This window comes from Portunus trituberculatus, chromosome 3 (assembly GCF_017591435.1).
Source record: "Portunus trituberculatus isolate SZX2019 chromosome 3, ASM1759143v1, whole genome shotgun sequence".
Classification (NCBI taxonomy): domain Eukaryota; kingdom Metazoa; phylum Arthropoda; class Malacostraca; order Decapoda; family Portunidae; genus Portunus; species Portunus trituberculatus.
The window spans coordinates 7,402,755-7,412,754 of NC_059257.1; positions in this window are offsets into that span (position 1 = coordinate 7,402,755).

Below are 10,000 nucleotides of genomic sequence, written 5' to 3' on the forward strand. Positions count from 1 at the left end.
TGAATGGGTGTATTGAATGTATATAGATAGATAGATAAATAGACAAATAGATAGGTTGATAAGTAGATATATGAACAGGTGGTTAGATTTACAAGTAGATAAATAATGGAATAAATAAGTAGATAGACAAATAGAGAGAGAAATAGATATGTAGATTAGTAGATATATGAATAGTTAGTTAGATTTACAAACAGATAAAAAGTAGATTCGTATACAACAATGAGAATAATAATAATAATAATAATAATAATAATAATAATAATAATAATAATAATAATAATAATAATAATAGACAAGAGCAAGAACAAGAATAACAGAACCGGTAAGGAGAATAATAACAACAAGTAATATTGACAAAAGCAATAAATTTTACAACTACAAAAACGTGAATTTCCAACCAGGTTTTTTCCCCCTCCACAACTAATTCGTCTCTCTCTCTCTCTCTCTCTCTCTCTCTCTCTCTCTCTCTCTCTCTCTCTCTCTCTCTCTCTTCCTCCTCTTCGTCTCTTCTCATTTTATTCTCTCTTCTTTATATCTATTCTTCCATTTTTTTTCTCTTATTCTCTTTCCCTCCATTCCTCCCCTACAATTTTCTTCTCTCCATTCATGACTTTCTCTTTCCTCCATTTCTTCTCCTCCATAACTCGTTGCCTTAATCATCCTTCTCTTCCCTCCCCCTCCTCCTCTTCTTTCTTCCTCCTTTCCTCCATTTCCTATAGTTATTCCCTAGTCTCTCCCTCCATGACCTCCTTTTTTCCTCCACTTCTCCATAATTCCTTGCCTTAATCATCCTTCTCTTCCTCCTCCTTCTCCTTTCTTCCTCCTTTCCTCCATATCAAAATCCTTCCTTCTTTTCTTTCCTCTCATCCTCTCCCTTCCAACTTTCCATAACTAACTCTACCCTCTCTCTCTCTCTCTCTGTCTCACAACCCTTTCACCTATGTCGACCCTCTCTCCTTCCCTTCAACCCCCTCCTTCACCCTTCCTTCACCCCTCTCCCCTCCCTCCTTCCTCCCTCGGGGCCAGAGTGTGCGCCGCGGGGGAGCAATGACTAGCCAGAACTCATTTGCAATACAATTCTCCTTGCCTGATTCGTCATTGTCGGCTTGGGAGAAGGTCTAGGGGGGTCTTCGTAGGGGTGTGCTTGTGGGTGAGGGTGGGGGTGGGGGTGGGAGGGGCTGGTGTGTGTGTGCGTGTGTGTGTGTGTGTGTTTTACTGTTCCTTACCTTCTTTCTCTACCTTGTTCTCTTATTTATCAATCTTTTTCTATCTCTTCCCTTTTCACACACACACACACACACACACACACACACACACACACACACACAATCACACCCACACACCTTAATTACCCTACCTTAACCTCCCCCACCCACACCCACAAACACACACACACACACACACACGTCCCCCATCCTCTATCCTTCAACCCATCCCACTTCCCCTTCACCCACCACTACCCCTACTGGCCACTCCACACCTGCCCACACCTGGTGATGGGCGGCTTACCTGAGAAGGGCCCATAGATCACTCAGGTACACGGTTTGGCATTGTCTGCATGGTAATTAGTAGTGGTACCCTTGTCCTAAAGGTATACAGGTGAATTCATTACCACACTAGCTCATTTGGCAAGGTAAGGACATGGGAGGTGGGAGAATAGGAGAATGAGAGGATGGGAGAAATGAGGTTAGAAAAGGGAGTGGAAGATGAGAGAGATAAGAATAGGGAGAAAGAATAGGGAGAATAGGGCGAGGAAAGTGTGTGATAGATGAGTGATAAAAATAGGGAAAGGAGAATGGAGAGAGGGAATAGAGTAGGAGATGGAAGGATGAAAGAAAGGAGGGAGAAAAGTGAGAGAATAGTGAGAGGGAGATAGAAGTAATAAGGTTTTGAAGGCATATAGGGAGAGAAAGGGAGAGAAGGAAGAATATTAGAGAAAAGGAGAGAAAGGAAGGATATTCTGATAAAAAAAAAAGTTGATGAAAGAAGGAAGATAGAGAGGTTATATAAGAAGAGAGGAATAAGGAAGAGAAGAAGAGAAAAATGAAAGAAAGAGAAAGGGTGATAAAAGGAAGGAAAGAAGGAAAGAGAAAAGGAAATGGAAAGAAAGTAAAGTGTAAAATGGGAAAAGGAAGAAAGGAAAGAAATAAAGGAAAAAATGAAGTGAAAAGTAAAGGAAGAAAAGAAAAAAAAGAAAGAAAAAAGATAATGTAGGCAAGAAGAGAGAGGAAGAAATTAAGAAAGGGAAGGAAAGAAAAAAATAAATGAGAAAAACAAGACACAAAAAGAAATAAAGCAAGAAATAAAAGAAACAGAAGAGGAAGAAAAGAAGAGAGAGAGAAAGAGAGAAAGAGAGACAGAGAGAGAGAGAGAAAAAAAACTGAGAAGAAAGGAAGAAAAAGAAGGACGAAGAAAAAAAAAGAGAGAAAAAAAAGAGAAAAGGTTGATGGGCAGGTAAGCCAACTATTAATTACTTTATTGAGTCCTCCTTTCACCTTCTCATTTATCATCTCTTATTTCCCTCCTTCCCTTCCTTTATCACTACTTTCCAATCACCTTCTCAAGACACTGGAAATTAACTCATAAAAGTACAAGAAAATACAGGTAATCTAATTAAGGAAAGGTAAGCAAAGGTAAAGAAATATTAAGAGTAAAATTCAGGTAAATGTGACATGTAAAAATAATTAAGATGTAGGTAAAGGTGTGTTCTTTCATTATTATTCGTGTTTAGAGGAGGAGGAGGAGGAGGAGGGAGAGGGGAGGGTACGAGGAGAGGGGAGAGAGAAGAGGTAGAGGGAAAGGGAAGGGAAGAGGAGAGGAGAGGAGAAGGAAGAGGGAAGGGGAGAGGGAGAAGGAAGGAGAGAAGAGAGGAGAGGAGGAGGGAGATGGAAGGGTACAAGGAGAGGGAAGAGGAGGAAGGAGAGAGAGAGAGGAGAGAGAGAGAGAGAGAAGGGTAGAAGAAAGTGAGAGGGAAGAGGAAGAAGAGGGAAGAGAGCTTGAATAAGAGGAAGACAAGAAAAACTCAAATGAAAATGCAAAAGAATGAAAAAAATAAAGAAAAATGATGAAAAGTAAGAGAGAGAGAGAGAGAGAGAGAGAGAGAGAGAGAGAGAGAGAGAGAGAGAGAGAGGATAATAATGATGGTTGCCAAACACTATTAAGGTGAATTATTGATATCACTTCCCCCTTTAACCTTTTGTGCCCTTTAAACTTAAGAATCCAGGTAAACTCAGGTGAGCCAGGTAAGTTTTTCCCAGCCTCTCATTAGCATACTGTTCTGCCTATCTGGTGCATGTCTGTCTGTCTGTCTGTCTGTCTGTTAAATTGCCCCTTTTGTCCATCTGTCTGTCTATGTGTCTTGTTTGTCTTCCTTTCTGTTGCTTTCTTAATCATAGCTTGTTTGTTGTCTTGTCTGTTTGTCTGTTGATGAAGGAAGAAGACAAAAAAAGTAAGGGAAAGGAGATTTAATAGAGAAAAGAGAAGGATTAAAAGTGTAGAAACAATGAAGAAAAAAGAGAAAAGGAAGAAGATGAAGAGAAAAGAAGGAAAATAGGAAAAGGAAAAGAAGAAAACCCCAAAAAGAGCAATGACAAGAAGGTATTTTCTTGTCTGTCTGTCTGTCTGTCTGTCTGTTAAATTGCTACTTTTCTCCATCTGTCTGTCTGTCTGTGTCTTGTTTGTCTTCCTATCTTTATTTTTTTTGTCTTTTATTATAGTTTGTTTGTTTTCCTTGTCTGTCTGTCTGTCTGTTAAACTGCTACCTTATTCATCTGTCTGTCTGTGTGTCTTGTTTGTCTTCCTGTCTGTATTTTTCATCTTTTATTATAGTTTGTTTATTTTCCTTGTCTGCCTGTCTGTCTGTCTGTCTGTCTGTCTGTCTGTTAAACTGCTACCTTATTCATCTGTCTGTCTGTGTGTCTTGTTTGTCTTCCTGTCTGTGGTTTTCTTTTATTTTATCTGTTTTATTATTTATTTATCTCTATGTCTGTCTGTCTGTCTGTCTGTATTCTTATGTTTATGTATTTTCTATCTATCTCTTTCTATCTTTATCTGTCAATCTGTCTCTTCAACTATCTATTATTGTTGTCTATTTTGTTAAGTTAGGTTTATATTTGTCTGTCTACCTGTCTGAACCTATGTCTGTCTGTTTGTCTGTCTCTCTGTCTTTCTGTCTATCTGTCTGTTTGCCTGTCTGTCTGTCTTTCTGTCTATCTGTCTGTTTGCCTGTCTGTCTGTCTTTCTGTCTGTGTTTTTCCTCTGTACTTAAATTCTCGCCTGTCTTTATCTCAAAATGTTTCTCTTTCTGTAAGTCTATCTATCTACATGTCTATTTGTGCTTGTCATTTACTACCTGCACTCTCTCTCTCTCTCTCTCTCTCTCTTATTGCATTTTTGTCATTCCTTCATTTATTTATCATTTCTTGATTACATATATAATAAATAGTTGGCATATCTAAGCCTCTCTCTCTCTCTCTCTCTCTCTCTCTCTCTCTCTCTCTCTTTCTCTATTCCTACCCTCCCTCTACCTTCTAGTTTCTCTGCACCTCTGCCTGTCACTCATTACCTCCATCCCTCCCCTTCCTTCTCCCTCTCTCTTTCTCTTCCTTCCCTCTCTTCCTCCTAATTTTATCACATTTTCATTATCCCCACTTTCCTTCTCACAAATAATCCTTTCTCTTGGCATTTTTCTCCCCCTAATTTCTTCATTACCTCATTTCTCTTCACCTGTACCGCGACTTGCACACCTGGCTAGTTTTTACCCACCTGGCGTACCTGGCCCAGCTAATGAGGCAAAAACACTCCACTAAGCTAATTAAATCCACTTAGGATGATATTTGTGTAAAGTTTGGGAGGAATATGATCATTATGAGGAGGGAATGCTTGTGGTAGTGTCTCTTTTCTCTTTCTCTTTCTCTATCTCTCTCTGTCTCTTTCTCTCATCTCTCTGATATTGTTTTCTTTTCCTTCTTTTTTCTCTGTTCTTGCTTTTATTTTCTTCCTTTTCGTTATTTTCATCGCCATCTTCTATTTTTTATTCCTTTTCTATTCAATTATTCTTATCACGTTTGTTTATCACTTTCTTTGTATTCATTTTCTTTTCTTTTCTTTTCTTTCTTCCTTTTCTTTTCGTATATTAGTCAAATCAGTCCTTTTCTTCTTTACTTTCTCTATTATATTTCTTATTATTGCATTTTCATCCCTACTCTCTCTCTCTCTCTCTCTCTCTCTCTCTCTCTCTCTCTATGCTATGATTAAATGCTATCTTAGTCCTCGTCACCGCCCCTTCCTCCTCCTCCTCCTCCTCCTCCTCCTCCTCCTCCTCCTCCTCCTCGTCATCTCCTTTTCTGCACCTCCTGTCTGCCTTAATTAACTAATATCCAGGTATACTCGTCTACCTGGGACAATGGTAATTAGACGGTTATTAGACACGGGGTTTGCATCTCTAATTGCTTGTTTGGGGACCTGTGTGTGTGTGTGTGTGTGTGTGTGTGTGTGTGTGTGTGTGTGTGTGCGATAGTGGTAGTAGTAGTAGTAGTAGTAGTAGTAATTTTATGCATTTCTTAATTATCAGCCTATTTTACTTAACATTTCACTCATTTCATTGACTCTCTCTTCTGTAGTGACTCATTTCAGTAGAAGAGACCACGAAACACACTTAACACACTCATAACCACAACAAACACAACTTAACCTCTTCAGCACCAGGACGTGTTTGCATATTCATTCTGGTGACTAATTGGGGATCTTATACAGCTTCAGAAACTTATGTAGGGGATTAGAATAGTGAAGACTTAGACCATTAATTCATCTTCTGACCTCCATAGACCCTTCCTAATGTCAATAAAATCGTTTAATTACACCCAAAAATCAAAGTAAAAATGCGTCTCAGTATTGAAAGGGTTAGACATGGAAAATGGAGAAAGATAAAGAAATGAGGTAGAAGAAAGAAGAAAGAAATAAAGGAAAAAAAAAAAAACGGGGAGGAAGAGGAAGATAAGATATAATAAACAGGGGAATAAGAAGCATAACTATAAAAAATACTGAAGAAAATGAAAACAATGATAAGAAAGAAGGAAAATAAAAAGTAAAGAAATGGAAAGAGAAGAAGAGAAGACATGATAAACAGGAATAAGAAGCATAAGTAAAAAAAAAAAAAACTGAAAATGAAAACAAAATTAGGAAAGAAGGAAATAAGACTATAGAAAAGAAGAGAGAGAGAGAGAGAAGACACATGATAAACAGGAGAAAGGAGAAGAAAACGTGTAAAAATGATAAATAGAACTAGAAGAAGGATAATGATAACGAATAGAAGGAATAAAAGACAGACAAAAAACAAAAAACAAAAACAAAATAGAAGAAAACGAGATAGAGAGAAAGAAAGAGAGAGAGAGACAGAGAAAGAGAGGGAAGGCACGAGGAGAGAGAAAGAGAAGGAGAAGAGAGAGAAAAAAAAAATAAAAGAGGGTACTAGGAGGTAGGGAGAGAAAGGAGAGGGAGGAGGAGGAAGAGGAGGAGGAGGAGGAGGAGGAGGAGGAGGAGGAGGAAGGGGGTGGGGTGCCTTTCTAATGCTTCTCAACACCAAATATGCTGTGAGGTATAAACGAGAGTATTAGTTGATGTCTACAGCTTATTCCGGCAGAGGAGGAGGAGGAGGAGGAGGAGGAGGAGGAGGAGGAGGAGGAGGAGGAGGAGGAGGAGGAAGGAAAAAATCTAAGAAATAAGATGCAAGGAGAGTACATTTTTGGAGGTAAAGGAAGAGAAGGAAAGGAAGAGGAGGAGGAAAAGGAAAAGGAGAAGGAAAATGAGGAGTAGGAGGGAAACAGAAGAAATAAGATGAAAGGACGGTAGGATAAGTAAATTTTTGAAGGTAAGGGAAGAAGAGTAGGAAACATGAAGGGAAGGAAAGAAAAAGAAAAAAAAGAAGAGAAAAAAAAAGAACGAAAAGACAAGAAAATTAAAAGAAAGAAGATAAAAGGAAGAAAATAAAAAAGAAAAAGAAAAATATAGAAAAAGAAAGAAAAGTTAAATTTACCTATAGGAAAATTTACATATTAAGAAAAATCTGAACAAATTAACAAAAAAAAAAACATGTACCTTTTCCAATAACGAGGCAAACCTGCTCTACATATTACCACAAGTGTACCAGTGGGAGGACAGGATAGCAATGAGACAAGGCTTCTCCCCGCCCACCCCTTGCCTCCCTCCAGCAAGACAGGCAGGAAATGAAAAAAAAAAAAGAATAGAAGAAAAAGAACAAAAACGACTTAATGATACTTTGGTGTAAGACTGAGTTTGGAATGTTGCTGTAATGAATGAAATTAGAGAGAAAATATTAAGGAAGGGAGAGAAGAAGGGTACAAGGTCTCTCTCTCTCTCTCTCTCTCTCTCTCTCTCTCTCTCTCTCTCTCTCTTCACCTCATTTATCTCCTTCTCTTGCTTACCCTCCAATTCCTTCACCTCTGTACCTCATTTTCATCTTCCTCCTCCTCCTCCTCCTCCTCCTTCCTCCTCCTCCTCCTCCTCTTCCTCCTCCTCTTCATCATCATTAGCCTCCTCCCTAGTTCCTTTCCTTCCATTTGTCTTTCCCTCTCTATGCTACTGTTCTTTATTTTATTCTATTCCGCTTTCTCCTTCGTCCTCCTCCCTCTCCTCCTCCTCCTCTTCTTCCTCCTCCTCTCTTATAACCACATCCGCCACAACCATCACCACCTCCTTTTCCTCCTCCTCCTCCTCTACTTGCTTTCCTTCTCTTCCTCCACTATAATCTCCTCCTCCTCCTCCTCCTCCTCCTCCTCCTCCCTATATAAACCCAGTCTCTAAAATTACCCTAACTAAATAAAAACTACCCTAGACCCTCACTAAATCCAAAAAACACTCCCTAGATCAACCAAAACACTCTAAAAATGACCCTAGACCATCTACAAACCTACCCTGAAAAGTACCCTAGACTTCGCCAAAAGTACCCTAGGGCCAGTCAGTTCTCCCTAGGGTCCCGTGGCGGCAGTGTGGCGGCTGGTGGAGCAGAGAAAGGGTCGGTAACTCTGTGTTGTCATCACCTTCGTCTTAGGGAGGAGAAAATTACATACTAGGAGAGGTGATAAGATGATGTGAAGGAGGAGGGAACAGGGGGAAGGAATGCTGGCTGGGTGGAGAGGAGAGAGAGAAGAGAGAGAGAGAGAGAAGAGAGGGAAAGATGGAGGGAAGAGAGAGAGAGAGAGACAATGGGGTTAGAAGAGAAATCAGAACAAGAAATAGAAAGGGAGAAATGGGAGATGATAAGGAGGAGGGACGTAAAATAGGTGAGAGAGAGAGAGAGAGAGAGAGAGAGAGAGAGGAAAGATGAAGGGAAGAAGAGAGATAAACAGAGGATTTAGAAGAGAAATAGGTACAAGAATTTGAAGGGAGAGAAAAAGGGGACATAAAGAAGGAAAGTAAAATAGGTGAAAGGGAGAGACAAAAGATAAATATAAGAGAGAGAGATAGAGAGAGAGAGAGAGGATAGATGAAAAATAGGCACGAGAATTTGAAAGGAGAGTAATAGGAAGGGAGAAATGTGAGATGAAATGAAGAAGGGAAGAAAAATAGGTGAGAGAATGAAAAGGGAGAGAGAGAGAGAGAGAGAGAAAGATGGAGGAAAGAGATATAGAGGGGTTAGAAGAGAAAGGGGAATGGAAAAATGGAGGCCGATAAGAAGGGAAATAAAATGGGTGATAAATGAGTAAAGAAATATAGGAAAATAGGGAAGAAATGGGAGAAGGAGAGAAGAAAAAGAAAGGGAAGAATAAAGTAAAAGGAAAAAAGAAAGAAAATTAGGAGAGGAAAGATAAGAGAAGAAATGGAAATGAGGAAACGGAAAAAAAGGAGAATAGGAAAGAAAAGAAGAAAATAGAGAAATGAAGGAAGATGGAAAGAGTAGACGAGGAAAAGAATGAATGAATGAACGAAGGAAGAGAGAGAGAGAGAGAGAGAGAGAGAGAGAGAGAGAGAGAGAGAGAGAGAGAGAGAGAGAGAGAGAGAGACTTTATCAAATGGTCCCTTTAAAGAAATAGTGGTGTTTGCCTCCTAAATCATCACCATTACTGCTACCAACCATCACCACCACCACCACCACCACCACCACCACCAGTCACCACCAGTCATCACCATCTATTTTCACTATCTTTTCGCTGTCATCACCACTATCATCACCATCACTATCATTTTTCCCTCTGTGCTTTTGTTATGCATATTTTTTCTTTCCTTTCTTCCTTTCTTCCTTTCTTTCTTTCTTTCTTCTATCTTTTTTCTTTATAATTTTCTCTCTTTTCTTCTTTTGTTCTCTATTTTCCTCTTCTTCTTCCTCTTTACTTTCCATTTTGTCTTGCTTTTTATCTATTCATGTCTTCCTTCCTTCCTTCCTTCCTCTTTTTCCTCCTCCTCCTCCTCCTCCTCCTCCTCTTTTCTTTAATTTCTTTTCATCATCACCATCATCAATATCTCCTTCTTTATCTTCTTCTTTTCTTCTTCTTCTTCTTCTTCTTCTTCTTCTTCTTCTTCTTCTTCTTCCTCCTCCTCCTCCTCCTCCTCCTCCTCCTCCTGATAGTCATCGTAATAACAGTTCGAATCTTCACGACAATGACTCGATACGTCACTTATTCTTGGAGGAGGAGGAGGAGGAGGAGGAGGAGGAGGAGGAGGAGGAGGAGGAGGAGGAGGAGGAGGAGGAGGGAAAGAGGAAAGTTAAGTGAGGAACGAAGGTATGCAGAGTGAAATGAGAGAGAGAGAGAGAGAGAGAGAGAGAGAGAGAGAGAGAGAGAGAGAGAGAGAGAGAGAGAGAGAGAGAGAGAGAGAGAGAGAGAGAGAGAGAGAGAGAGAGAAGGTGAGAAGTAAAAATAAAGTAGAAGAGAAAGAAGATAAGAGAAAAAGAGACAAACAAGGAAAGAAAAAAAAAAAAATAAAAATTTGAATAAAATGAATGAAAAGAAAGAAAACAGAAAAAAATAAACAAAACCAAGAAAAA